The sequence below is a fragment of the Heteronotia binoei genome, chromosome 21 (genome assembly GCF_032191835.1).
Source record: "Heteronotia binoei isolate CCM8104 ecotype False Entrance Well chromosome 21, APGP_CSIRO_Hbin_v1, whole genome shotgun sequence".
Taxonomy (NCBI): Eukaryota; Metazoa; Chordata; class Lepidosauria; order Squamata; family Gekkonidae; genus Heteronotia; species Heteronotia binoei.
In genome coordinates, this window is record NC_083243.1 from 121514035 (window position 1) to 121540901 (window position 26867).

Genomic DNA, 26867 nt, shown 5'->3' on the forward strand with positions numbered 1-26867 from the left:
GGTGCAACTTGACTCTTGCTTTGTTTAGCTGCTTCAGACCAACATGGCTGCCCGCTTGGATCTATTAATATAATAAGATCACATATCAATTTTGGTAAATTAGAAAATGAGCAGACCCCAAAACTAATATCTGAAATCATCATATTATAATAATTTTAGTTTAATCAGAATAATTCATATTTCGTGGAATCGATAAAAGATCTATAGAGGGAAACGTCTGTTGATATCTGATATTTTTTATAGTTCTCCAAAGTTTCCCTGTATGTGTATCAAAGAATAATGTTAAAGTGCAGCATGAAGTGGTATTTTACAGTATTAAATTCCCCCGAATATTTTTATTGGTTTTTTGCATAACAGAAGATAAATTTCACCCATGTGTGTTAATGATGTGTAGAACTTTATCTTCTTGGGAAATGGTGGCAGAAACAGGCAGAGAAATGTTGAATGTTTGCTTACCTTTTGATCCTGTTGTTTTTGTTGAATTATGTAAAACAGTTTTTTGGGCATGTTTATGTTATTCAGTACAATATTGTTTTGTGTAGTAGAATTAGAATTTGGAAAACATTGGAATGGAAACTCTATGGCTGTGTCCAGACCGCTGGCTTAGGGTGTCTGTGTGCTGACCTTGAAGTGAGTCAGCGGAAACGGGAGTACCCTGGAGGATCCAGATGGCCTGCAGCCCACCACCAGAACAGGGATGGGCTGTAGACACCCTAGAAAAGCTTCCATAGCACTCATGAACCCATCCACTGCTCCCTGGACATTTCCCAGGTACTGCCTGACTGTCCAGACAGCTGGGGAGGCACCTCAGCATTTTGGTACCATTTTGGTAGTGGTAACCTTTTGAGCCAGTTGGACTGCAGGTGAGGGCGGGGGTGGGATGGGAGGCAGATCTGCGTGTTTGGATGCTTTTTTAATCCGCTCACTAGCCGACCCTGGCTTTTACTGCCCATCTGGAACCAGCCAATAACAGGCATATTAGAATGGTAAGGGAAATTATGGAATTTATTTTGGCTATAGCTGGAGCTTATAAAAATCATGAGTAAAATAATGTAGCTTAACACAGTGTTTCTGTAGCTGCTAAGATTTCTACCCACAGAGCATAATTTTGTGCCTCTCCCCCTCTCTGCACCTCAAAATGCCTCATGTTCCAGACACATCCAGGCCAAAAGTACAAGATGTTTGGAATTCAGCTATTCATCGATAATAGTAAAATAACACACTGCAAATAGATAATTTCTAAACTTGATATGATTACTGTTTCTCCTTATATAAAACCATACACGCTTCTTGCAACATGAGATTGTTTAATTAGAACCATTCCCTGCCATTAAAGTAAATTTTGCATTGCACCTATAACCTTATTCTCTTGGTATATTCTAGCATAATATAAATGATTCCATTAGGAACATTTTGCATATGAATTCCTGATATAGCATAGAGGAGAGGAAATGTCCCATTTCTTTGCTAAATGGCCTTGAGTAAACTGCCTTAGTATAAGTATACAGTGTTGCAAGAATTACACAGTAATATATATGAAGCGCTTTGAACATTGTGAAGCAATATATAAATGTTAAATATTTTATTTATTTATTTATTTATTTCTGTAAATTTATAGCCCGCCCTTTCCTGTAATGGGCTCGGGGCAGGTTCCAACACAATAAAACAATCAAACCAATAGTAAAGCAATTGAACAGTTAAAAGCAGATTAAAATTTAAACTAGTTAAGCCGTTAGCTCAGAATTGATTTAAAGTGGCATGGAATGGTGCGGAGACATTAATGAGGTACAGCTTTAGGTATCCAAGGATATCAACTGTTTTGGCCTAATTTAAGCAACAGTGCTGGGAGGCCAGTTTGATGGTATAATAAGATAAGGACGTCCGCCTGCTTCAGCCATAGGCCTGGCGGAACAGCTCCATCTTACAGGCCTTCCGGAATGGCAACAGATCTGGTAGGGCCTGAACCTCTATAGGGAGCTGGTTCCACCAGGCTGAGGCCAGGGCCAAAAAAGCCCTGGCCTTGGTCAAGGCAAGCCAAACATCCCTTGGGCCAGGGATGATCAGAAGATGTTGGCTGGCCGATTGCAATGACCTCCGGGGCTCACATGGGGAGAGATGGTCCCGCAGGTTTTAAATGTCAGTACTAAAGGCTTTAAACATCAGTACTAAAACCCTGAAGCAGATTCGGCACTCAATTGGTAGCCAGTGCAAACTCCGCAGCATCGGCCAACTGCTTGCCCATACAGGCGATTCAGTCTGCAGTCGTACTACTGTATTCTGCTGGAGTTTCCGGATCAGCCTCAAGGGCAAGCCTGTGTAGAGTGAGTTACAGTAGTCCAGCTTGGAAGTGACCGTTGCTTGGATCACTGTAGCTATGTCCCAAGGAACCAGATCGGGCACTAGTTGCTTGATCTGCCTAAGGTGTCAGATGAGGAACTTCAAACAAAGACGGATCATAGTGTTGCAAAATTAATCCATTTATTTGAGAACAATCAGTCTAGTAAAGAGGCAAGTTGAGTTTGATAACTTCCAAGGCCGTGCCTGGCCTTTTTGTACATTTCAAAGGAAGGAAACAATATAGTATTTTCACACTCTCAGACACAGCCAGTGATTCCCATACCTCCCTTATCTTGCTCCCAGGAAGCTCCCCACTAGTTGCCTTGGGCATGTTAACTTCAAAGGCCCAGATGGCTTCTAGGCCGGGTGTGAAATTCCTCTCCTTGCGGTTTGGGGTTGCTTGGGGAAGACTACAGGTTGCTGTTCTCACGTTTAGTAAAAAGCAGGGTCACAGCAGAGTACAATATGGCATTAGTTATGTCAAGCAGTACATTACATATATCATAATACCACCACTAAGTTACACGTCTGACATAAGGTGGTAAAAGGCAGATCGTGCAACAGCTGTGATCTGGGCCTCCATAGAGAGGGAGGCATCCAGTATCACACCCAGAGTCCTCACCTTCTGAACTGGCACAAGAGATGTGCCATCCAGGGTGGGAAGATGGATGCCCGATCTTAACCCCCCATGGCTCATGTACAGGATCTCTGTCTTGGTTGGATTAAGCTTCAGCCGGTTCAGTTGCAACCAACTAGCCACTGCTTCCAATGCCCTGGTTAGATGGTCTGTGGTGGAGTCTGAGTGGCTGTCCATCAACAGATAGAGCTGGGTGTCATCTGCGTACTGGTGACAACACAGCCCCAAACTTCTGGCAATCTGGGCAAGGGTGTGCATACAGATGTAAAACATCATTAGCGAGAGAATAGCTCCCTGCAGCAAACCACACACTAGTGGATGACACAGGGAGGTCTGCTCGCCAATCGCTACCCTTTATCCCCGACCACGGAGAAGGACGAAAACCACTGTAAGGCCACCCCCTGAACTCCAACGTTGGCAAGGTGGTGGGTCATTAGATCGTAATCGACCATGTCAAATGCTGCTGAGAGATGTAAAAGCAATAGCAGCGCTGACCCGTCTTGATCCAGGTGCCTTCTGAGGTCATCTGTGAGGGCGACCAAAGCAGTCTCCGTTCCGTGACCAGAGTGGAAGCCAAACTGGAAGGGATCAAGGACAGATGTATTTTCCAGCAAAGCTTGAAACTGCTCTGCCACCGCTTTCTCAATTATCTTGCCCAGAAACGGTAGATTCAAGACTGGGCTATAATTGGCTAGGACCAATGGGTCCAGAGATGGCTTCTTCAAAAGCGGGCAAACCACTGCCTCTTTAAGCTTGGCTGGGAATACCCCTGATGAGAGAGATAAGTTGACAATCTCAGCCAAGGGCCCCTGGATATCATCCCCACATGCTTTAACAAGCCAAGAAGGGCAAGGGTCTAGGGGACAAGTGGTGGGCTTCACTGCAGTCAAGATCCTGTCCACATCCTCCTGAGAGAGACAGCTGAAGTGGTCCAACATGGGACCTGAAGACGGACAACAGGCTTCCAGTTCCCGAACTGTATCAATTGTGGCTGGAAGATTATGGTGGAGAGTCGAGACTTTGTCTGCGAAATAGGTCGCAAAAGCCTCAAAGCCAATATCCAATTCTGTAAACATTTGATTGCCTGTGTGGAGAAACGCCATCTTAGGTGGGGGGGAACATGAAACTCCTAAGCAGGCTTTGGCCTAGCCTCCCTCCAACCCCCCCTCCCTTCCAGAGCCAAACCAGCAACTCTAGGGGGAAAGTCTCCTAGAGAGGCAGGAAGCTCTTTTGTTCTTTGTATTGGAGTTAGCAGGAAGAGAGGGCAGTTCTCAGCTAGCGCTCGAGGGAAGAGGTTGCCAGCATGGGAGTTCCTGCCTGTGGAAGAGGCCTAGTTACGTAGGAAAAGGCCCCAGGTAGACAGACCAAGTAAGTCATCCACAAGACAGGGCAAGTTTAGACCAAGGACAGTAGGATGCGTTTATAATCACCTTTTCTTTGTCATGCTGTTTGCTGTGCGGGTGCTGTGCTGTGCTAACCATTTACATGCAACTGTTTTTGTTTTGTTCTTCTTTTCTTTTCTTCTTTTCTTTTAATTAAATGTTTTTACTGTTTTAAATGCTGGCAGTCAATCTCTGTACCACATAGATCCCCAACCGCCTTAGACCACGCTACCATAAGAAGGGGGCCCCGGGGAAGGGGGAAGGCATGCAGCTGGATAAGGTGCCAATCCTCCAGGGGTTCCCTGAAGAAATGCTGTGGTCTCTGTGATACCCAAGTACTGGGTGGCAGAGGGCCTTGAGGCCTGGCCTCGTAGCTGGAGAGGGGGATTGGGAGTCCTGTTCCTCTCAATCTGAACCCCTAGACTGAGCAGGTGGTGGCAGCGAGCCCAAGTGGCAGGAGGAGAAATAGCTCCCTCCAGGAGTTGGGGACTCAATAGGGAGTTGACGGGACCGGGTCTGAAGGCAGAATCGGGCCGGTTCCCTCACAGCCTGTCAGCACTGCAGTCAGTGATCAAATAGTTCTAAACAATTGAGCTGGGTGTGATTTTGCAAATGCAATGAAGGCTGCATAGAAATCTCTCTTAGCAGACTTCATTGTCTTCTCATAGACCTTCATAAACATTCTATAAGAAGTTCTAGACTCCTTGTCACAAGATCTCCGCCATACTTGTTCTAGCTGTCTAAGCTGCCGCATTGGTGCGGCAGTGAAGAGGGTGACGGGGTGTGATATTGTTGATGGCTGTGGAGAGTTGGGAATACCAATCCTCCTCTAACTCATCTAGTGATCTGCCAGGGGGCATCGGATCCCGCAGAGCCTCCTGAAGCCTCTCTGGGTCCAGTTGGCTCTGCGGGCGAGCATAAATCTGCTCACCGCCTAAACAAAAGGAGGGCTGCAAGTCAAGTTGGACTTTCAGGGCACAATGATCTGACCATGGAACTGTATCAACAGCGATCAGATCTGGTGTTATTCCAGCCCCAAAGACCAAATCGAGATAATATTGGTTATATCAGAATATGATATAATAAATATTATTATTAAACATGCTGAAACTCATAGTTAAAGCGAAGGAAGGCAAAGGCCCTAAAGGAGATTTTAAACATTTGTTGAAATGTGCTACATAAACAGAGAGCTCTTCAGATTCCTACTGGATTTCTTCCTAGTTGAAGTGTATAAAATATGGTATTGGGCACTGTTATGTCTGGGCTGAGTTATCCTGTAACTGTGTGAGCTTCAACCCTGTAGTTAATGGAAAGGTAGGATTGAAACAGCTGCAGTCTGGTTGGCCAGGCTGCCATGGACTACCTATAGGGGCCCTGAGGTGAAGTTGGAATGCACCTATGGGTCTACAACGGGGTAGAGTTTCACTGTATATAATCAGGCTATGGTCTGGGGATTGCATACTTGTACATAGTTTTGAAATGACTTTAAGTAAAAGATGCTGATCACTACAATGGGAGCCCTCATTCTTGTGATCAAACCCAGTATTTAACAGGCACTTAAGCAAAATCTTTTTTTCAGTCAGATGTTCCACAACATTTCAGAACACAAACTGTTATATCAGGTGTTATTGAGGTAACCTTCAAAGACTTCAGCATAGGAATACTGAACATAGGAACACAGACTAGCTTTATCTCCCGTTGCCTGAATAAGGAATGCAACTATGCTTGATCAAACTTTCCATTATCCTTTCAAAATAACAATGTGTACTCTGATCATGGGAGATTTCAATTACCTGGGCATCTGTTGGAAGTCCAACTCTGCTAAAAACAAAAGATCAAATAGATTCCTGACTTGTCTTGTTGACAACTTCCTTTTCCAGAAAGTGAAGAAGGAAACAAGGGGATCTGCTATCTTGAACTTGATTCTCACCAACAAGGAATAATTGATTGATGAAGTGGAAATAGATGGCACCCTGGGCAGTAATGACCATGTGATTTTGGAATTTACAGTCTTAGGGAAGGGTATACATAGACTTATAGGTTGGACTTCAGAAAGGCAAACTTCGACAAACTACTATGCTGGGTAAAATCCCATGGTCAGAGATACTTAGGACGAAGGGGATTCAAGAGGGGTAGGAGTTTCTTAAAAGCAAAATACTGAAAGTGCAATTACAGATGATTCCTATGAGAAGAAAAAATGGAAGAAGCCTAAAGAAGCCAAAGCGGCTCCATAAACAGCTCTCAAAAGACTTGAGAAATAAAAAAGATTCCTTTAGGAATTGGAAGGAGGGCCTTATAACCAAGGATGAATATCAACAAATCACCAGTGCTTGTAGAGAAAAAGTTAGGAAAGCTAAAGCGCAGTATTAGGCTGGCCAAAGATGTTAAAAACAACAAGAAAGTGTTCTTTTCTTATGTTCAGAGTAAGAAAAAGAGCAACAACATGGTAGGCCCATTGCGAGGGCAGGAAAGTGAAATTGTAACAGGTAATGAAGAGAGAACGGAACTGCTCAATTCCTACTTTTCCTCAGTCTTCTCTTCTGAAGTAATCAGTGCTCAGCATGGCAAAAATAGAACATATAATGAGAGTATAATATAAAGATCAGCATAGGAGTAGTACATAAGCACCTTGTTTCTTTAAGTGAAACTAAGTCCCCAGGGCCAGATGAACTGCATCCAAGGGTTCTAAAAGAGCTTATGGATGTAATTTCTGAGCCTCTTGCTATTATTTTTGAGAATTCTTGGAGAACAGGAGAGGTGCCAGAAGATCGGAGGCGGGCGAATGTTGTCCCCATCTTCAAGAAGGGGAAAAAGGAGGATCTGGGTAACTACTGACCCATCAGCTTGATGTCTATCCTTGGAAAAGTTTTAGAACAAATCATCAAACAGTCAGTCCAGGAACATTTAGAAAGAATAGATCCAAGTGGGCAGCCGTATTGGTCTGAAGCAGTTGAAAAAAGCAGGAGTCAAGTTTCACCTTTAAGACCAACCAATTTTTATTTAGAACGTAAGCTTTTGTGTGCTCTTAAACTCGCTTCATCAGACGAGGTATCCAGTACAGTGAGCAAAGCCATACATAGCTGAGCAGAGCCATACATAGCTGGTAGGCAGTGGCCCAGAATGCAACATAGTACAGATTTAAGAACCAATGACAATGAAGTCAAATTATCTGGTAGGCAGTGGTTTAGAATGTAAAATGGTACAATGACAGAATAGTAAAATTAATAAATTGAGCAATCCTTTGATCTGAGTACCATGAGCATGCGAAAGCAACAAAACAGTAGTCTGTCAAAATGTGAGATTGTCTGTGAATGACAATGGGAGATGGGTTCAATATATGTAATGGGATAAGCAACCAAAGTCCCTGTTTGAGTGTGTCAATACAGCTAAAAGAGAAATACATTGGATAGTGATGTTCTTGTCCTCCTAATTTACTTTTTAACATGTAAACATCATTCTAGTTTGCCATAGGAAAAAGGAATACAACATATAGTGAAAATGGGTAAAGCATATGTAATGAGATATACAGCAAATATCCATATTTTGAGTATGTCAATACAAATAATTATACTGATACACAATTCTAAAAGAGAAACACATTGGAATACTATGGATGTATAGCTATACTCACTGAGAGTGGGTTTAGCATCTGTAATTAGATAAAAAACCAATATCCCTGTTCAGTAAGTTTCATAATAATTTGTAATTCAGCAATTTCTTTTTGAGAATTTTGTCCAACGTCTTTATCAATGATTTGGATGAAGGAATAGAGAGAATGCTTATTAAATTTGCAGATGATACTAAATTGGGAGGGGTTGCAAATACAGTAGAAGATATAAATAGGATACAGGATGACCTTGATAGGCTGGAAAACTGGGCTAAAACCAATGAAATGAATTTTAACAGGGATAAATGTAAAGTTCTGCATTTAGGTAGGAAAAATCCAGTGCATGGTTATAGGATGAGGGAGACTTAACTTAGCAGTAGTATGTGTGAAAAGGATCTAGGGGTCTTAGTGGACCATACGCTGAACATGAGTTCAATGAGAATCCTGTGAATTTAAGGAGAGGTATTTGTGAGTTTCCTGCATTGTGCGGGGGGTTGGACTAGATGATCCTGGAGGTCCCTTCCAACTCTGTGATTCTATGATTCTAAGATTTAAGCCTGAGTATTGAAATCATTCATACTGCCAAAATTCATACTGTCATAGAGAAGTCCAATGAGGACAATTTCACAACCAGTTATCGTGATAGCACTTACATTTGTTTGTAGGATTAAACCCCTGTTAGTGCAATCTAGGTTTTTACATTTTTCTTCTTTCCCTTAGCCATAGCTACTAGGTACCTTAGGGGTGTCAAATTCATTTGTTATAGAGGCCAGATCTTACATAAATGAGACCTTGTTGGGCCATGTAGGACTGGGCCCTGTGTGTACTTATTTAGATTAGGTAGTAGAGATATAAACGTTATAAAGGACACAAACACAATTAAAGATTTTTTTTTAAAAAAAAACCTTAAAACATGCTTACAGCATTAGCACTCGGTCTTAAAGGTGCTACCTTTGTATTTCTCCCATGGGATCCAGGGAACTGGGCAAGGAAGATTTGGCTCTTTCCTTCCTTCCCCAGGGAACCAGGAGGAGGAGGAGCCTCAGTCAATAGAAGGAAAAGAGGCTTGGTTCTTTAGCTCTGCTGTGTGATTTAGAGACCCTGGCAAGGTAAGCTCTGCCTCCCCCCCTTCCTCCCCAAGAAGGGAGCCTCAGCATATGGAGAAAATAGAGGTTTTGCTTTGTGGCTCCTGTGCAGTTGAGCAAGCCTTGGAAAACAAGCTGTTATGCAGAAGGAAGCAAGAGAGAGTAAAGGAAGCAGATGACAGCCAGTTGTTCAGGTGTCTGACGAGAGCCCTCCGGGGGCCTGATTCGGCCCCCAGGCTACATGTTTGACACCCCTGCCTTAAACTACAGTTTTAGCACATTGTCAAAAACAACTGTAGCAGCATGTTTTTCCAACACAGCAATATTTAAGGCAGGGGTGTTGAACTCAATTTTAACGACGGCTGGATCTGACATAAATGAGACCTTGTTAGGTTGGGGCATGTGTGTCATAAAATGTAATGGCAAGTAGAGGGGATATAAACTATATAAAGGGCACAGACAAACACAATTAAATATTTTTAAAAACTTAAAATATGCTTGATTAGCAATCTTGCAATCTTGTGTTTATTTAACAGGCTCTGATAACTGACACCTCTTGCTCTGAATTATTGCATCGAAATTTGGAGACAATGTATGTGTTGTAGCAATCTTGAGTATGCTGTTCAGGTGTTGTTCAGGTGTGTGTCTGTAAGTTGCAAACCTACTTTTGATTTATTGACATTCATTACAGAAATCTCCCCTGAGCCTAAGACCCAGGGGAAAACATGAAATGGCTGGGCATTGTGAGCTTCTGTACGTAAATTGTTTCATGTGCTGGTTAGCCAATGGAGAAAATAGAGGCTTTGCTCTGTAGCTCCTGTGTTGATTGAGGAAGCCTGGCAAAACAAGCAAGAGAGAGAGAAGGAAGCAGATGACAGTGAGTTGCTCATGGGCCTGATAGGAGCCCTCTGGGGGCCTGATCCAGCTCTCAGGTTGCATGTTTGATACCCCTGGTTTAATGATTTGTACTTTGCAAGAAACTTTGACAAAGATTAAAGTTTTATAATATCACTGTTATAATATCACAACAATATCTGTGGTTCTTGGATTGCATGTCTTGTGGAAAAGCCTTAGATGAATTGAAATATCCTCTAAAATATACATACAGATCAGAGAGTTAAAATGGATGAATTTAGCAAATTATGATTTTGTTATCACAAGGACTGATGTACCCTGAGCAGAATGTCTTGTACAGAGGTATCAAACATGTGGCCCTCAGGCTGCATCTGCCTCCCCCCAGGGTTCCTATCAGTCCTTTTAGCAACTATGCTTCCTTTTCCCTTTCTTGCTTCCTTCTGTGTCTCACCTTGCTTTGCCAGGCTCTCTCAATTGCACAGGAGCTATAGAGCAAGAGGTTTGCCAGCATCTCTCATTTGTACAGTACATCTACTGAGCAAAAGAGCTTGCTTTGCCAGGCTCTCTCAATTGCGCAGGAGAGATACTGAACCAAACCTCTCTTCCTTCCATTGGCTGAGGCTCCTCTCCCTCCTCATCCCATTACTTTGACCAGTTCCCTCAATTGCATGGGAGAGATACAAAGCAACTTTAAGACCAATAAAGTTTTATTTAATGTATGAGCTTTTTGCCGTGCTACATAGAGAGAATTTGTGTGTCTGTGTGTTATTGGGCTTATTATGCAGGGCTCTCCTGGGTGCAACAGGGTTTGCCTCCCCTTGACCACTGTATTCATGCCCTCATGATCCAGTCTTTTTCAGTAGGAAAGCATGTAAACTATTTAGATGAGGAATAACTGTTGGAAGTTCCTGGTGTGATGCCCCTGTACCTCAGATTTCCAGAAGCGAGTGACTACAGAATAGGCAGGGCAGGCAGGCACATACTAAACTCCTTGTTTACTGTCACCATCTCGCTTTGAAGTACAAATGAGCACTCCTAGGGAAAAACAGCTTCTTTCCTCCTCTTTCTCTCTCTTCCTTCTTCATTGCACACAAGATGAGGCTGCAGAATGCTCCTCTCTTCATCAATCCCCATCTGCTAGATAGTTTTGGATCTGTCTCTTTCTCTTAATCTTCATAATCAAGCATGCATTTCTGTAGTAAGGTAGTTGTTGTTTAGTTTCAAATAGAAATGGTGGTTCTGTGTATCTTTGCAACCACATGTCTGTACAAGCAGCTGCTGTGTTAAACCTTTGTGCAATCTGCTAACTAAAGAAGGACCTGGACCTACCAGAACCAGTACCCTTTCCAGCAATAACAACAAGCCAGTGAGGTGGATTAAGCTGAGAGTGAGTGTCCAGACCAAGTTCACCCAGCACATTTCCCTTGATTTTTCTTTCACATTTCACATACCATATTTGCCTTTGGTTTCCTTTGATTGATTGAGGATTTTGAACTTAAACTTCCCAGATAGTAGGCTGATACTGACCCCTATACATGGCTGTTTCTCTGTTCTTGCACTGCCTCATAGGAGTTGTAATTATTTCTCTGGTGAAGTCTTTAGTTTTGTAGACAAACACATAAGCCTTAGTCTTGCCATGGTGCCTTCACATCTCCTTGACCAGCACACAAAGCAATTATGTACAAAAGCTCAGAATCCCCAGCTATTTCATGTTTTCCCCCTGGGTCTTAGGATAAATCATTGACCATGAGTTTTTTGTAATGAATGTCAACTTACAGATACATAGCGGTACACACATGTACAGCATACTCAAGATTGCTACAGTAGAGACACTGTCTCCAGATTTTGATGTGATAAATTCAGAGCAAGAGGTGTCAGTTATCAGTTAAACAAAATATTGCAAGAGTGCTGATCTTTTAAGCATATTTTAAGTTTTTAAAAATATTTAATTGTGTTTGTCTGTGCCCTTTATATAGTTTATATCCCTTCTACCTGGCATTACATTTTATGACATACATGGCCCAGCCTTACAAGGTCATCACGTTATTTTTCTAAGTAAAAAAAACATGCACTTGGCACTGCTGCACCTATTGAAGAAGGAAGCTTAATAGCACTGGACTGTTCCATGGATGAAGAGAGAGATGTTTGCACAATAGCACTTGCCCTCTGGCATCTTTCCACTCTTGGCACAGCTTTTGGACTACTGGTCCCTTCACCCTTCCAGTTTAATTTCCCTCTTCTCTTTGTGTGTCTGGATTCAGCAGTGAAAGCCTGTAGGGCAGATTCATTCAGATCCTGACATCTTGTAAACACTGTCTTTCAAGGCTATATGTGAAGCAAAAAAATAAAAGATAATGAACTCAATCCTGCCCTCCTTAGAGTTTTGACTATAATTAAGTGAACTGCTTCTGTCTTAATGCTGAATGATGGCTCAGTTGTCTTTGACAAGCTTATATCCAGCGGAATTCTGCAGTGCCTTTGTTTTGTATAATACAAAGGTTTTCTGCATTTTTCTGTCATAAGTATCTTCAAAATTTAGAACTTGGCATTTTCTCTAATAAGAAATCCCAATGAAATTGTGTTAAATAACTGTCTTTTCCCCCGTGGGACCAGTGTAATGTTTCATATGCCTCTTAGACTTTAGTATTACAATATGCTTTTTTATATTAATGTAAATGGATGGCCAGTTGTGTTTTGCATGTGGACTTTAGGAACCTTCAATATGAATAGTTCTGGGTTCTGGGATCAGTGTGGTGCAAGTCACACATTACTGAACCATATTTTTATAACCTACCACAGTCTGACAGAGAAGTTGTGATTTCTGCTGGAATTCAAAAGAGGCAGACTTCTTTCATTTCTATTTACCTAATTTGAACATGCTGGATGAACTCTGAAAATACAAAAGCTTTCCTCCAGTTTTCAAAATGATATTGAGCCCTCAAGCAGCTGGTCTTTAAAGAATGAATAAAGCTAAAGTTAAATATGTTAATAAAGTGGCAGGGAGGGGAGGAAATAAGAGGGAGGCATTTTGATTGTGACATAACGATGTTCAATAAAAACCCAAAAGAGATAACAACAGAATACAACGAGTGATCACATACAACTCTCAGTTCAAAACAGTTCAATGCAAAACCAATGATTTACAACTTCTACTGGGTAGGGACAGTTCTCTTTCACAAGTACTGGGAGGCAAACCTTTTCATGCATGCCTACAGTTCCCCAATCTCAAACAACTTCTCACCCACAATAATGCAACATCTAATTTGAACATGGACACTGGTACCAGAGCTTGCAATGAAATCAGATGCAAACTTTGCTGCACATACTCCCGGATGACACAATCACTAGATGTAACAACGACTTCACCACTTCAGGCCTATTCACATGCTCATCTTCTAACATTGTATATGCCATTAAATGCCAACAGTGCTCTCTGGTTTGCTACATAGGGTAAGTAGGTCAGACCCTATGCCATAGGATAAATTGACACAAATCTGACAATCACAAAACTAAGAAATCTGTAGGATAACACTTTAGCCTTCCAAGACATTTAGTGGGTGATCACAAATTATCTGAGTTATTGCAAAGGAACTTCAGGAACAGACTAGAAAGGAAAATTGCTGAATTACAAATTATTACAACACTCAGAACAAAAACCTCCCCAGGACTTAATAAGGATATTGGTTTCTTATTTTACTACATATACTGAACTAATTCAGTCATTACATATGTATTTGTACAAAGAAGGACCTGTCAGTGAAAGTTGCTGAGAAAACTTTCTATGCGGCTTCCATTGCATCTGCTAGCTCTTACTTTGCCCAATTATTCAGAACAATTCGATCTTTAATCTCTTTGCCACAGGGCAAATCAAAGGAAAGGGAATTGGCTATAGGCAGTGAGGTATTTACAAGCTTTTTTGCAAAGTCTTGTCACTCTGCAAGACCTCCCAGCCACAATTGATACAATAATGGAGCTGGAAGCCCCTTGTCTATCCTCAGGTCTGATTCTAGATCACTTCAGTTTACTCTCCCAGAAAGAAGTTGACAAAATCCTGGCAGCTGTGAAGCCCATCACTTACCTCCCTGGGGAATATTATTAGTTTGTCCCTATCATCAGGGACCTTCCTGGCTGGTTTAAAGGAGGTGGTGGTGCATCCACTCATGAAAAAATATCATTGGACCCTGTGGTCCTTGCGAACTGTCACCCAGTTTCAAACTTACCATTCCTGGGCAAGATGGTTGAGAGAGCAACAGTGGACCAGCTCCAGGTTTTCTTGAATGAAGCTGCTGTCCTGGATCCATTCCATTCTGGCTTTTGTCCTGGCTATGGGATGGAGACTGTGCCGGTTGCCCTCACAGATGACCTCAGGAGACATCTGGATCAAGATGGGGTGGCTGTTGCTTTTGGATGTAACACCAGTTTTTGATATGGTTGATTATTATCTTTTGACCCAGCACCTTGCTGACATTGGGGTCTAGGAGTCTGCCTTATGATGGCTTTCCTCTTTCCTCTATGGTCAGGGACAGAGGGTGGCGCTTGGAAAGGAAGTGTCCCAGTGGCACTCACTTAAGTGTAGTATGCCACAAGGGACAATCCTCTTCCTGATGTTGTTTAATATCTACATGCACCTCCTTGCCCACCTGGTCCAGGGGTATGGACTGTGTTGTCATTAGTATGCTGATGACACCCAGCTCTATCTGCTGATGGATGACTGGCCAGACTCTGCCTCAGAGGTGTTAGCCAGGGCGTTACAAGCGAAGTTGGAATGGGTTAAATAGAACTGATTGAAACTCAGTCCAATGAAGACAGATGTGCTGTACCTGGGTCATGGGGATCTGGGACTGGGAATCCAGCTCCCAACCCTTGATGGGACACCTTTGGTGCCAGCCCTGAGGGTGAGAAGTCTAGGGGTTATCCATGGAGGCCCAGGTTGCCACTGTTGCTTGGTCAGCTTTTTATCATCTTTGGCTAATCTAGCAACTGGTTTCCTATCTCACTTCCCAGTGATCTGCAGAATGGTCCCTGACAGACTGGATTGTTCTAACTCACTCTATGTGCTGCCCTTGAAATTAATCTGGAAACTGCAGCTGGTGCAGAATGTGGTAGCATGGCTGCTGACAGCAACACGTGTGCTGGCTCACGTTCAGTCAGTGCTCCACCAACTGCACTGGCTGCCTGTAGAGTACTGGCTCCAGTTCAAGGTGTTAGTGTTGAAGCCCTCTACGGCTACAGACTTGCATATCTCAGGGACTGTTTCCTCCCATATGAGCTCCATCGAAGTATTTGAACTGTTATCAACTTTATTTATGACTGGTGCTTTATAATATTAATTCCAGTTAATGTAGTTAAGTTCTGGGTCTGAGGAAGTTTGGAAACGTAGATCAGATTTGGGAGCAATGTCACCCATCATTGATATACCTTGGGAGAGACTACAGCAGCTTTTGGTACAATTGGAACTTTTTCCATATGTAGGGTACTGGAATTTAGCCTTTTGGATGTACAAGCTCAACAGACACTCTTCTTGTTGACTGTCATGTTATTGATCCCTGTAGTGATTATGATGTGAATAATGACACAGAAACATTGTTCTTTAATATGATCAAACATTTTATTATAGTATTACACAGTTGGAATTTCTTCATTGTATTGACTCTTTACAACTGGCTGCCAAGTTGCCATGGAGTTACTTTAGGAAATGCCTGTCCTATCAGATGTCTGCCTTTCTGTCATGGCTGGCATCACTAATCACTCTAAATGAAAAACTTTGTTTTCCACTGGCCTGGTGGGGTTGAGGTGCCCTGTCTGCCAACTTAGTTGTTACTTTGGGGAGCCCCAGTCCTGTTGAATGTCTATCTTTCTGTCATGGCTGGCATCACAAATTACTTTTTGGTATGTGTAGCTTGCAGGGGCTCCATTCTATTAACTTTGAACCTATGCCTGACATAGTAATGGCCATTAAAACAGATAGCTTTGAAAGGCGATTAGACAGCTTCATGGTCAATCAGTTGCTAAAGCGAACTTCAATATACAGAGGTGGTAAGCCTCTGAAAAACAGTACTAGGAAGTAAGGGTTGTTGACCTTCCAGGGGATCTTGTTGACCACTGTATGAAATAGGATGCTGGACTAGATGGACTTGTGGTCTGACCCAGGAGAGATACTTCATATATCTGTTGCAATCATCTTGTATGATTTGGAGCAGAGGTAGGATGCTTGGAAGGAAGTATTAGCCATTTTTGGGTTGCACTGAAATCAGCAGCATGTGTTTATTTTCCTGGGATTTTTTTTAGCCAAATTGCCCTTAAGAAGGCTACGGGGGAATCATTTAGGTGGGCAATGATGGCAAAATATACTGGGTTGATAACCTGTGTATACAGGAGTCAGTCCTCCAAAGGAGCCCCTTTAAATAATGAAAAGACTGTATATTAAAAATTGGTTTTTATTAGAAAAAATTCTCAAGCACACAAGAAACACAATTATCAGCAATCACACAGATCTAGAAAAATAGGTGGGGAAATTGATAGGGACATATAAGGATAACATAGACAGGACATACAAAGATAACAAAGACAGAGCAATACTATACCTCTCGACGATGGAAGAAAGATGATTCTCCAGCAATGGCAGGAAGGGAGGGGGAGGCAAGAGATAACCAGCATCACTCACAATAATGGGCTCAAAACTAATCAGGAATTGGGGGTGGCTCTGACAGCAAGGTAGGGTCACCATAAGAGACACACTTGAACGGCCAAAAATCTGGCCTTCTTATAGCCAATTTCATATCCTGAGGCAGGGTAATGTGAAGGGTAACACCTACCTGGAGATGGCTCCCAGAAGATAGAACAAAATAATTTGATGGGTGATGATGGTCCATGAGGTGCGGACCATCGTTTACACAAAAGAACTGGAGTGTTCAGTTTAGTACCAGATCTTTCCCTATTGTAACACCTTGGAGGGGAACACTGATAAAATGAAAGAGAGGGGATGTGCTGCAGGATCTGGCTGTTGACAGATGATCATCTTCAATGATGCTCTATTGTGCAAGAAACTTGTCTTGATGGGTGGCAGGAAGATTCTTTTGTTTGGTGATGAGAGGTTGCAATGGTTCATTGTTAGCAGTAGTGCTTCTGCATCTGCATTTCCTAAGCATTGGCTGGGCTCTGGATTGCAGTACGCGATGAAGAAACTTTCTCTGCATGGTGGTTTGCAAGAGAGAGTATTGTCTTTTTGGGACATCTCAGGAACATGGCTTCTCTCAGGGCTGCTTCTGGTTCTGTCTTCTTGGTGAAAGGGATGCAGTTGCTGTTCTGCAGGGCTGAGCAGTTTGTCAGTAAAGCACAGTCTGGTGTCCTCTTAGTATGGCAGACATAGGCAGTTCACACAATGACAGGCACAGGCAAGAAGCTTGCTGGGGCCTGGCTTAAAACACTGCTGTACAATCCTTAGGAAACAAATGTCTATAGTGAACCTGGCATGAGAGCCAGATGATTATAGTCCATGTCAGTACAGAGTAGCTGGAGAGGGAGTTCAGGGCTAACTGTTTTGGTGAGGAAAGGGTGAACATGAAAGTCTTGCAGCTTCTGTGGCTTATCTCCAAATACAGGAGGCATGGCTTGGTGGCCAGTTGTCTCTCCAAGGGTGGCCCAAGATCCCTGAGAGACACTTGCCCACTTTCCTGTTGCCAGTAGTAATAGCAAGAGAACTAGTGATGTGGTGGCTTTGCTATCAGCTAGGTACAGGCACCCTAGGCATGGCTAACCTCTGGAGCCCCACCCCCCCAGATAATATCACTGAGTCACATAGGGGGTGCCCAATTCACCGCCTCCAGAAGGCCAGCACCCTAGGCAATCACCTAGTTTGCCGAGTGGCAGGGCCAGCCCTTGCTAGGTGCCTCAAGGCAGGCTAGAATAGTCCTTGCATTTCTTGTGGTTAGGAAAGGAAAATATTGACAGTGCTGAAGTCAGGGTTTGCTGAGACAAGCCAAGATTCAATAATTGTGGGTGGGCCAAATCTTGGTTTTACAAATTAACCCATAAAGTAGAAACAAGTTCACATACAAGTTGTCCTCCGGTATGTAATCCACATAGGCTTGAAGCAGTAAAGGACACTATTTTAACTTGTTAGATTTATAGCCATATCATGTTGTTCTATAAAATGCTGTTAGCTTGTTTTATAATTTTGTAGCCAAACTTTGCATTCAAAGAAGAAATGAATATTTTTCCTTCATTTTTTTTAAAAAAAACATCTGTCTTCTGCTGACACTTCAGTGAATTTCATAAAGCTGTGAAAGTGATTAGCTGTGCCTAACAAAGACCATGGCAGCTAAGGGCACTGTTGAAAACTGCCAAAGTATCTGAGCTTTCCTAATCTTCAGTGAGAGGAAGGCTGCACTTGAAAGAAAATGTGTGAATCCTGTATTAGGGATGACAGATTTTATATATCAATTTCCCCTTTTTAGGGTGGTTTAGTAGTTTCTTAGGCTTACACATGAATTGGGAATGCTTAGTGAGAAGCTGGGCTTATTTGAACAAATTAAGTTACAGAATAAGGAAACGATATTTTAGTCTATGGATCTGTGCGTTTAGCTGGCTTTGTTATGTTCACTGCCTTTCCTTTCTGTAATTACTCATTGAGTTCAGATGAACAAAATTGTAGAAACAGATAGCTGCTGAAAATTGTCATCTGTCTCAGTTTAAAAGTGCCATCAAAAGGAACCATAGCCATTCTGAAATGTGGCATTGTAGCATCAAACAGCTAGGTTGATTTTTTGGATGAGTGAGAGAGGAGTGTATGAGGCATATGCCAGCTCTTTCAGACCCTAAAACCTCCTAGCTTGTTCTATTAATTTTGTTTTCGCAGACTCAAGCTAGGAAAAAAGGCACATGTTATGTCACAATAGTTTTATATAAAAGCATATTTTAAGGTACAGTCAAACTAGTATGAGTGAAGAATTTCTCACTTCAAACTGTTTCTCATGATCTTCAAGTCTCTTCAATGAATTCTTAAAGTACTAACAAATAAAAAGGATTAGTTTAAAATCTGAATTTTGAATTGCTTTATCTTTAATACATATTTCTGAAACACTTTTAGCATATAAAACCTTGACTGGCTGCTGATCCCATTATTTGCACGTATGGCTGTTATGGAGATAGCTACATGCCATAATGTAAACAGCATGTACAAGAGAAGATGGAAGGAAGCTTTTGTATTGTGATAAGATCTCCAGTTTATAGTGATGCTTTCCACCCTGTTCTATATGCAGTACACTGACTCACAGAAACACTTTGACACCTGATGCTTGATTAATCATTGACCTTAGCCATTCAACTAGAATGTACAATTGTAATTTTAATTCTTGTATATGCAAGGAGTAGGCACTTGAAACATGAGTGGTGTTGTGGGATAAAAATTACCTCTTGCATATGGTATAATTTAACTATGCACTAACGAGATAAAATTAAGAAGGGGGTGGGAATTAAACAAATGTATCAAAGGAAGTGTGTTTGCCCATATGTTGACCACTTGAGAGCCTGTTCTTTCTAAGTCCTAATTGTTCTTTTGAATGGCATATCAGAATTCTGGGGAAAATGCAAGAGAATGCTATATTTCATTTATCACTGGTTTCCTAGTGGAATATGTCCAGTTTATAGAAGGGATTTTTCTTCTGGCATCAACAGATATTAGAACAGTGTCTGAAACAGTGTCAGAAAGAAATACAATTACCCCCCTCCCAAGAAAATTAATGACAAATTCTTTGGGACTTCAGAAATGCTAGTAATATTTGTATATCATTTTAGAGCAGAAATTCTATATAAATGCTAGGAATAAGTTCCATTGTGGGAATAAATACAGTGGGCTCTAGAAAGAGGCTCTTGGTGAGTACTCTGGCCTTGGGCACTCAGTGTCAATTTGCTGTGGCATCATAGCATGACAGTGATCGCACAGATGCTTGAAGCCCAGCATTTCTTTAATTCTTGTATATGCAAGGAATAGGCACAAAATATGAGTGGTGTTGTGGGATAAAAATTATGAGGCCTCTTGCATATGGTATAATTTAACTATGCAGTGCAGTGCATTGTTGCCGCCTTTTTCTTACATATTCGGCATTTCAGCATTTAGTATCAGAGTGTGCTTGTGGCATGATCTGTGTGGGGTTTTTTTGGCCTGTCCTGTCCTGGCTGTGTTATGGTATACCATAGAGTATGAGCCTCAAGGTGGCCATTTTCTGTAGGGGAATTGATCTGACTTCAGCTTTCCTTCTCCTCCTCCCCCCTTCCTTGCAGCCTCCACCTAGACAAAGAACAGCCTTTCTCCACAGTGTGGACCAAGCAGGAGGGAAGCAATCTCAGAAGGGTACAATGACACAGAGTCCACCATGTAAAACAGTCATTTTTTCCAGGGGAAGTGATCTCTGCCATCTGGAGAGCAGCTTGTAATTCTGAGTGATTTCCAGACCTCACCTGGAAATGGCTGGTTTGGAGGGTGGCGTCTATGGCATTGTGCCTGTCTGAGGTCCCACTCTATCATGGATTTATGAGGGGTGTTCTGTTTTTTGTCTGAAGCCAAATGTAGAGCCTGACCCAGACTAACCCACCCTATCCTTGATGGAGGTATAGATTGCCAAGCATTACATCCTGTCTAGTAATCTCCCACCACTCCTTTTGCTGGTCTAGGGCCACAGGGGAGAAAAGGAGAAACTCTTCCACCCTTACCAAGATATTAACAATCTACAGCCCTGCAAGGTAGCTCTCATGAAATCTGCAGCCATGCCCAATCGTATGGCAGAAATGTGACCAAGGATTATAAAGCACTGAATCCTTGGAGAACTCTAACAAGCCAACATACACCCTGTTGCTAAAATATTAAGACATTCATTTTAAAAGTAATTGCAGAATTAAGGCAAGTGAGCAAGAAAATAAAAACACTAAGGTCAAAAGCTCACTAAAGCATTTGGACAGGCAAAGTTACCATGCAGACTCGGCTCAATGAATCTTCAGTTGGACATCATTTCAGCTTCTGGTCTGAATTGTGTGGTGCAGCAAAAGAGCAGCCTGCCCTCTGTCATGCCACCAGCATCATCAGCACAAAGTTATGGGTAATTAAGTGTTTCAACCCCCAAGAGCACTCCAGATTTGCCCAATGGGGCCGCTCACCCATTACCTCATCCCAATTTAGATGACTTGACAAAATTACATTTCATTTCATTTTTTATTTTTTTATTTTTTTTCATTTTATTTGATTTATATCCCGCCCTACCCCACTGAGGCAGGCTCAGGGCAGCTGATCAGTAATTACCTGATCAGTAATTAGTTGAGGCTGCTGCTGTCAGGTCCAACCATGCCGATTGCATAATCACAGTTGACAGTTGACAATGCTGTATCTAGTAATATAAGTCCACATTAGCCTACTAGCAACCTTATTTTAGCAGGTGTGAAGCCCAAGGTTAGTTTACAGTCCTTTCTAGTTCCTAAATGGCCATCTCCTGTTGGACTAAACTTCAGCTAACTACACATAAGCCTTGAAGCCAGATATGGGGCTTTGGAAATCAAGAAAAGCCAGCCCCCTCCCCCAAAAGACTTTTTCTTAACACACTTCTATTCAAACTCCACCCTCTCCAGACTCCACCCCTCAAATCTCCAGGAATTTCCCAACCTGTACTTGGTAACCCTGTCTTCTTCCCAGCCAACCATCAACCAACCTTGATCTGCCCCTCTGATTACAGCTTTCCATCTCCTCCCCGCTCACTGCAGCCTCTACCTAGGAAAAGGATTGTCTTTCTCCACAGTAGGTACCAAAGCAGCTTACTTCATTCTCCTCTCCCCCTTTTGATCTGCACAACAACCCTGTGAGGTAGGTTAGGCTGAAAGTCTCTGACTAGTCCAAAATCATCCAGTTTCCACAGCAAGAACCTGGGTGTGGTAGACCCTGTTCTGAAGCACTAACTGCTGCAGCACACTGGCTGTCATGGGGGGCTGCAGCTGAACAGTAGCAAGCATCCAGGCCTAGTTAAGTCATGGCAGTCAAGTGACATCAAGTCACCCAGAGGCCTAGGGTAGCCAACCTCCAGATGGAGCCTGAAGCTATCTTGACATCACAACTGAACTCCAAACAGCAGATCTGTCTCTCCCTGGAGGAAATAACTGTTTTGGAATGTGGACTTATTATATTCAGTTGAGACCTCTCTGCTCCCAAATGCTGGCTTCCTTAGACACCAACACAATCTCTCCAATAATTTTCCAACCTGGGGCTGGCAACCCTAGTCAGGACTGGCCCCAATGAGTTCTCCCTCAAAGGCCAAAATAGACCTTGAAAGGGTCTTTCTCCACCGTCTACTGACAGAATCAAGCTTGGTTGCCTAGCAACAGCCTCTTGAGGGAAAATGGAGTACCCAGTGAGATGGGCCAATGGAATGTGAAAGTAGATTTCCCAGTGGCCCAATCCCTGTCTGTCCTGAGGCTGGAGGGTGGGGTTGCGCTCCATGGAGACTGAGCAACATGGAGCACAGCCAATGGGAGGGTGGATGAGTCCTTGCCAAGATGTCTTTCCTTTTATATCTATAGGGTTAGTAATTATATCCATTAGCCAAGAAATATAACTTGTATTCAGTAACATTAGCTTACTATAGAAAAAGAATAAATAAATGGATACATGAAACAACATTTAAAAGATAAACAAACTGGAATTATTTTATATGTAAAGAAGAGTTGGTTTTACAATCACCTTCTCTTCCTCTCCCCATAACAGGCACCTTGTGAGGTAGGTGAGGCTGAGAGAACAGTGATTGGCCTAAGGTCACCCATCAGGCTTCATGTGGGGAAGTAGAGAATTAATCCCACTTCTCCAGATGAGAATCTGCTGCTTTTAACCTCTATACCACACTGAAATATGCAGACTGAAAATCACTCAGCCCCACTGAATGTCCCTTACTGTTTCAGAGAATCACATGGTGGTTATGCTTTGGAACATACAGACCAACTCAAAAGCCATCTTGCATGTTGTTTAGACCCTGTTTCCATCTGTGCTGTTGCAGAGTTTTGGTGGTGGTGGGGGTCTGCATTTTTGGTGGTGAGGTCTGTATTTGAAAGCCTCGGATGCATGTGAAATCATTCATCAGCATAGTGTAGTTTTGGACTAGGATATGTGGAAGATGTGCTCTGTCACATAAGCTTGCTGGGTAACCTAGGACCAGTCACATACTCTTAGTGAGGCTAAAATGGAGAAGAGAACAATGTAAGCCACTTTGGGTGCCTGTTGGAGAGAAAGGCCAGTTGGAATTAATTAATGTGTCATCTATATCACTTTACTATTTTTCTGAAATTAGGTGTGTTGGGTGCCTTTTAGCCCAATAACAGATGGTCCATAAAGCCCCTAATAAAATCCTTAGACCAGTGCATTAGGCCAGTGAATCCCTACTGAGAAACAGCAACATCTGATGGAGGGAAAGAGAACAGAATGTCAAAGTTCAGTATTGTCAGATGTATAGATCTTGAACAAAAGGCTCTGGCAACCAGACTTGCTGCTTCATTCATGTGTCACTATTCTACATCACCAGAAGATGGAGCCATAGGTACAGCATGTTAGCTACCTGTTGCTTTTGGGCATTAGCAAAGCAGCTGATAGAAGGTGGGGTGGGGGAAGGGAAAGTTAGTGAACATGTGAAGGCAATTTCATCTGTGCTTATTTTGCAGAATCTGAAGTGACTGACAGAGCCAAACATATATCACTTTACCCTATAAACATGACAAAGGAGAGCCTTCCTCTATTCCTTAGTCTAGATTGTTTTGCAGTTTCAGTGTAGTTGCCTGAAATCACAGTCAATTGATGTACATTTGTTTCCTATGCTTTACAATACTTTTTGAAGCAGTCTTCAAAAGAGAAAGAAATGAAATATGAAATTTTGTAGCCTTGTTTTGATGAATCGTATACTGATTTTTGCTTTTTTGTTATAGTTTAAACTTGGTTCTACATTATATCTCAACTCTTTTTCTCTCTGTTAACAAACCAATATTAATATGAGAGAAATAGTGTTTGAGAGGGAATTTGAGGGAACATTGGTCATGAAAGAAGAGTCAGTTCATCAATGTGATTTTCTTCCTTAGATTTGGATTTCTAGAAACCCTATTAATAATTCCTGCTTGAGGAATTATTAAAATGTGCAGTATGAACTGCAATCATTGAATAATCCAACACATTTCCAAAAATGGAAAATTGATCTCTCTTATCACAGCTGCATTTGCTTATGTTAACACCTGCCTAGGTTTTATTTTTGTATTTGGTATTTTCAACCTATCAGCTAACTTGGACAAAACAATGTTTAAGATTCCCTTCCCCCATAGAGATGCAAACTTTATAAACATTTTAAATTAAACATTGTACATGCGTATGCATTTGTAACAATAGGCAAGGGATGGGACAGAGTGCAAAACTGATTACAAATAGTACACCATATATTGTCTGTTGCATTTTATAGTTTGCCTGCTAGAGCATAGTATTAGAAAATACATAAAAATATAGGAACATTGGAACCTATTTAAATGAGGAAATAATACTGTAGAACAATAAAAGGCAAATGGAAGGATTCTGTTTCTTTGTTTAAAAATCTTATTTATACTTTTCAGAATTTTCAAAATTTCTTGCAAATTAGTGAACAAACATGAACTGAAAGACTGAACTCATAATAACTAAGTGTCACATACAGCTTGATAAGGGGAACACATCCTGGCTCATTCCTCTGGATCTGTTGGTCAAATTTGAACTTTCAACCATTTAGAAGGGTGTTTGGCTCACCTGGATGAGTGGTTTAGTACTCTGGCTTTGAAGGACAACTGTTTGGCTGCTATTTTAAATTTGTGATTGCTGGATATCTTAATTGTAATGCTCTGAAATTTTATTATGAATTGATTTTATTATTATTGCCCGCCTTCGGTCTCAGTCTTCCAAAGAAAAGGCAGGTCAAGAAAGATTTTAAATAAATACTGTGTGTTAGAAAACTTGATGAGAGACGATGCAGCTGTTCAAGATTAGCACTCATAAGTGTGTCCAGGGCTTTTTTCTGGAAAAAGAGGTGTCAGAACTCTCAAGGGAGAAACAAAGAAGAAGCACACAGGTGCCCCTCATGAACATCTAAACATTTTTTGAAAATTTTGTTTCCACGGAGAGGTTAAGAACATAAGAGAAGCCATGTTGGATCAGGCCAACGGCCCATCAAGTCCAACACTCTGTGTCACACAGTGGCAAAAAAAATTATATACATACATACACTGTGGCTAATAGCCACTGATGGATCTGTGCTCCATATTTTTATCTAAACCCTTCTTGAAGGTGGCTATACTTGTGGCCGCCACCACCTCCTGTGGCAGTGAATTCCACATGTTAATCACCCTTTGGGTGAAGAAGTACTTCCTTTTATCCGTTTTAACCTGTCTGCTCAGCAATTTCATCGAATGCCCACGAGTTCTTGTATTGTGAGAAAGGGAGAAAAGTACTTCTTTCTCTACTTTCTCCATCCCATGCATTATCTTGTAAACCTCTATCATGTCACCCCGCAGTCGACGTTTCTCCAAGCTAAAGAGTCCCAAGCGTTTCAACCTTTCTTCATAGGGAAAGTGCTCCAGCCCTTTAATAATTCTAGTTAAGAACATATAAGAACATAAGAGAAGCCATGTTAGATCAGGCCAATGGCCCATCCAGTCCAACATTCTGTGTCACACAGCGGCCGAATATATATGCTTGTGGACGCCACCACCTCCTGTGGCAGTGAATTCCACATGTTAATCACCCTTTGGGTGAAGAAGTACTTCCTTTTATCCGTTTTAACCTGTCTGCTCAGCAATTTCATCGAATGCCCACGAGTTCTTGTATTGTGAGAAAGGGAGAAAAGTACTTCTTTCTCTACTTTCTCCATCCCATGCATTATCTTGTAAACTTCTATCATGTCACCCCTCAGTCAACGTTTCTCCAAGCTAAAGAGCCCTAAGCGTTTCAACCTTTCTTCATAGGGAAGGTGTTCCAGCCCTTTAATCATTTTAGTTGCCCTTTTCTGAACTTTCTCCAATGCTATAATATCCTTTTTGAGGTGCGGCGACCAGAACTGCACACAGTACTCCAAATGAGACCGCACCATCGATTTATACAGAGGCATTATGATACTGGCTGATTTGTTTTCAATTCCCTTCCTAATAATTCCCAGCATGGCGTTGGCCTTTTTTATTGCAAACACACACTGTCTTGACATTTTCAGTGAATTATCTACCATGACCCCAAGATCTCTCTCTTGGTCTGTCTCTGCCAGTTCACACCCCATCAACTTGTATTTGTAGCTGGGATTCTTGGCCCCAATGTGCATTACTTTGCACTTGGCCACATTGAACCGCATCTGCCACGTTGACGCCCACTCACCCAGCCTCAACAGATCCCTTTGGAGTTCCTCACAATCCACTCTGGTTCTCACCAACCTGAACAATTTAGTGTCATCCGCAAATTTGGCCACTTCACTGCTCACTCCCAACTCTAAATCATTTATGAACAAGTTAAAGAGGATGGGACCCAGTACCGAGCCCTGCGGCACCCCACTGCTTACCGTCCTCCACTGCGAAGACTGCCCATTTATACTCACTCTCTGCTTCCTATTACTCAGCCAGTTTTTGATCCACAAGAGGACCTGTCCTTTTACTCCATGACTCTCAAGCTTTCTAAGGAGCCTTTGATGAGGAACTTTATCAAAAGCTTTCTGGAAGTCAAGGTAAACAACATCTATCGGGTCTCCTTTGTCCACATGTTTGTTCACCCCCTCAAAGAAATGTAACAGGTTAGTGAGGCAAGATCTTCCCTTGCAGAACCCATGCTGAGTCTTCCTCAATAACCCGTGTTCATCTTCATCAATGTGCCTACTCATTCTGTCCTTGATAATGGTTTCTACCAACTTTCCTGGTATTGAAGTCAGACTGACTGGCCTGTAATTTCCCGG

The 26867-nt window shown here is 42.1% G+C and overlaps 1 protein-coding gene across 4 annotated transcripts in view; it reads left to right on the forward strand.

Annotated features, from left to right (window-relative positions):
* NELL1 (neural EGFL like 1) overlaps positions 1-26867 on the forward strand; it is a 994364-nt gene that overhangs the window by 202381 nt on the left and 765116 nt on the right. The window lies entirely within an intron of this gene.